The following is a 4,154-nucleotide window of genomic DNA, read 5'->3' on the forward strand; positions in this document are numbered from 1 at the left end:
ATTAATCATAACTAGTTATAATTAATTATAAATATTTAGATCCGCTGTAAGCATTCATTTGACCTCTCAGTGTCAACTGTCTGTTAATTCTAAGAACGTTAATTTCCTGGCATGATTAGGGACTCCAGTTATGTGCAAACAATGAACCACGTCAAGTGTGATACAAGTAAGACTTTATTAACTACATAAACACTTAAACTAGTCTAACATAGACCTACACATACACACACACACGCAATGATACTTAATGTATCAATTAATAAGACTAAGTTTGATACTTGCACGTCTTGTCTGTCTGACAGAGAGTCCTGATGCAATCTGAAGGCTCAAGTTGATCTTTGCTGAAGTTGGTTGATGAAAAAGAACCAGTTTGAGTCAGAGAATCTTGGTGAATGGAAAAGTCAAGGCCGAAGCCTGGCACGAACTTAGGGTGTCCTGGAGCGTTGTAGCTCACATCTTCTCAGAATCTAATAGAACCGCAGACTGGAGGCGGGTCACTGGTGTGAGGCCTTTAAGGTCTGAGAAGATTCACGCCTCTCAAGATGGGCTTGTCCAATGAGAAAGGCTGAAATCCCAAGTGGGAGTTTGGAAATACTGGGGAGTTTTATGACCCTTTGTGTGAAAGCATGGTAATTTGCATATGGAGCTTGAATCAAAATTACTAAAGATTCTCAGAATACTAACATATTGCCCATGTACCAACATATAATATACACTCTCGTTTAGATCATCAGAAGACAAATTCATAGATACAAAACATGGTAGGATTACATATAGGTAAGATGACAGGAACGAGTGGTTCCATCATAAGCCTGCATAAAACAGTATACAATATAAAAGACAATATACAAGGACAGTAACAACATACACAATGACCTGAAGGATATGTGTGTTCATTCAAAGAAAGGTTTTCCTATGAATTAATTAGAGAAGAGTCCATTTTTACTGTGCATTGTGTCTTTCCTATGGAAAATGTAGTGAGTTTCTCTACCCACATTCCTTTGGGCAATAAAACCAGTGATATCAGCTTTGATTGCCATGGAATCAGAGGCCTGTTCGTTCGCAGACATCCTGGCACCCAGCATGTTTATTGGGTGAGGGGTCTGTGATTATTTGTTAATCTAATGAATAATTGATTTGTTAAATCAAATGAAAAATGGTGTGTCTGATTGGTCCAGACGCTACACCTACTGCATCTAAAACATTTGTTTAATTTCTATCTCTACCAAAAAATGAAAATTGTCATCATTTATTCCAGTTTTTCCAAATTCAATCCTTGATTCAAATTTCTCATAAGCTTAACTGACTTGGTCTAAAGAGAGAAGAATTAATGACTATTTTTGTTTGAAGACTACATATAAAATAGCTACCAAAATAAATGTTGGTAACTGCAGTTTGACTAAAAATAATGACTAAAAGTAATAACCGCACACTGATCCACTCAAGACTGCTATATTTGTTGTATTTGTAATGTTTAATCATTTTTGGACTTGTATAATTGCAATATTTTGCTATATATGTGAATGATCAGACTTTCTTGGATCCAGCTGATTGTCTTCAATTGCTGACCTACTGAGAAAAAGGGTGAATGTTGTTTAAGTGAGCACTGAACATAGCAATATGCTGAAACGTCTGCTTGCTCATGTCCATCTGTTTTAACTCACATGCACTTTTTGCATGATGCAATTTATAAAATAAAAAATATGTTTTTGTAGACTTTTCCAGTTTTGAGTGGATCAGTGTGCGGTTAGCCACTCGCTTGTTAATTTTCAAGTATCCCATTGGCTCTACGCACCTGCAGCAAAAGGACTTATTTTTTCCTGTTGGAGCAGTACAATTTTCTCAAGTTTTAAAAGTAATGACTAAAAGTTGACAAAAATGCAATGACTTTTCATCGACTAAAACTAGACTAAAACTATGAAAGACTCAAATGACTAAAATGTGACTAAGACTATTAAGCATTTTCGTCTCAAGATAAAAACTAAATAAAAAATGCCTGTCAAAATTAACACTGACTGAGAACTTATCATAAAATTGAATGGAACCAAAGAATATCACTCATTTAACTGGATGACAAAGGTCTTTAACTGCTCTTTAAAGGTCTGTATCATTCCTCAAGCTTTTAAAGGGGTCATATGATGTTGCTAAAAAGAACATTATTTTGTGTATTTGGTGTAATGAAATGTGTTTATGCAGTTTAAGATTCAAAAAACACATTCTTTTCCACATACTGTACATTATTGTTTCTCCTCTATGCCCCGCCGAGGTGTGCTCTGATTGGCCAGCTATCCAGTGCGTTGTGATTGGCTGAATACCTCAAGCGTGTGACGGAAATGTTACGCCCCTACCATACTGTGATGCCCTGTCCGGCCTGAGCGATGAGACAAAAACATTAAAACCCATTATAAACGAGGCATTTGTTGCATCCAGTGGGGACATAATTACAGATTATAATGACTTATACTGTCTTTTTACGCATTGCATCGCGCTGCATAAACATAAAACCATGTCTGCATTTATGATCGGAGAAATGACAAACAACAAGCGCTACTCTACACTGCTCAAAACTCGCGTTTGAATCATCAGTGGCAAATCCTTTAAATATGAAAACCTACTACCAGTCTGTGAGTCAGAACAGCCGGCATTGTAGTCTACTCTACCAGGATCAGGAAACAGTCCTCCATAAAATGTGAGACTTTAGTCTTTGCAACTTTACAGATCTTCTTTATGCACCAAGAGCTTCTAACACTCCAAAGAGAAAGGAAAAATTGAAATCGCATCATATGAGCAAATAGGTTTAAGACAGAGTGGAGTCAGACAGGCTATATTTGCTGTAAGTGAACGGGTTATTTACATAGAGAAGTCTTAAAGGTACAGAAGCTATGACGGTCTTACTTTCTAAAGGTCAGAAGGGGAGGAAGATGATTATGTGAAGCTCTTTTATTTATTTATTTATTTATTTATTGAGAGATGGAGAGTAAAGGAATGATACAAATGTGCAATTCTCTGTAAATTTTTTCATCCCCATTCTTGACCTCAGTCCTCAAAACAATAGCAAAAACACTGCTGAAGTGTTGTAATATGCTAATGTCTCTGTTCAACATGATTTATGTATTTAATGAGCAGTTCTTGGCACTAAACACATCACCTACAGCTACAGTTTCAAACAAACCCTGATTCAAAACCACCAACCTCTAATTACAAAGGGTAAAGTAGATCTTTAAAGCAAATCAGTACTCAATATCTCAGCTCATGTTTGTTCAGTCCACTGGGCAAATGCCTGAAAGAGGATTACATTGTGATAAATCTTGTGCTAGGACAATCACTCCTGCAGTGTGATGACTGCTGGGGTGGTAAAATACATGGAAACTCCCTTTGAAGGAGCAGTTAAAATCTGTCATTTCAATTAAAGGGTATGTCAGTACATGTCTAGTTCAGTAACCTCAGACAGATACAGAATCACATAACTCATCAAATGACAAATTAATGTGTAAGCATATTGATGTGAGCATAAGCAACATAAATGCAACAAGTCAAGGTTCCCAGATCGTTGACCAATGAAATTACCCAACCACTCAAAAGTTTAGGGTCAGTAAGATTAAAAAATAAATAATAATACTTTTATTCAGCAATGATACAGTAATAAGTGACAGTAAAGTCACTGATAATGTTACAAAAGTTTTCTATTTTAAATAAATACTGTTCTTTTTCTATTAGTTAAAGAAATATTTTCTTTTATAGCATTGATAATAATAAGTGTAATAATAAGTGGCACAAAATCATCATATTAGAATGACTTCTGATTTTTTTTTTGTTTTTTTTTTTTTCAAAATTATATTCAATTAAAAAAAATGTTTTAAGATTGCATTATCTGTCACGGGCAGGGTGTTCCAGAGACCAGGCAGGACGACGACGATGACGAATAAAAGGATATTTAATGATATGACAACAGGAGAGCCAGACAAGGTAGACATCAACACACAGGGCAACATTCACAGTAACCGACAAACTAGACTACAAGAGACAGGAACTGATATAGGGCAGATAATGAGGGGCAGACAGGTGAGCACTATGAGGGGATTAACTGATAATGAGAACAGGAACAACCAAATAAGGACACAGAGGGAGAAACCACAATCGACAGTCCACAGGGG

The sequence above is a fragment of the Sinocyclocheilus anshuiensis genome, unplaced genomic scaffold (genome assembly GCF_001515605.1).
Source record: "Sinocyclocheilus anshuiensis isolate Anshui unplaced genomic scaffold, SAMN03320099.WGS_v1.1 scaffold678, whole genome shotgun sequence".
Classification (NCBI taxonomy): domain Eukaryota; kingdom Metazoa; phylum Chordata; class Actinopteri; order Cypriniformes; family Cyprinidae; genus Sinocyclocheilus; species Sinocyclocheilus anshuiensis.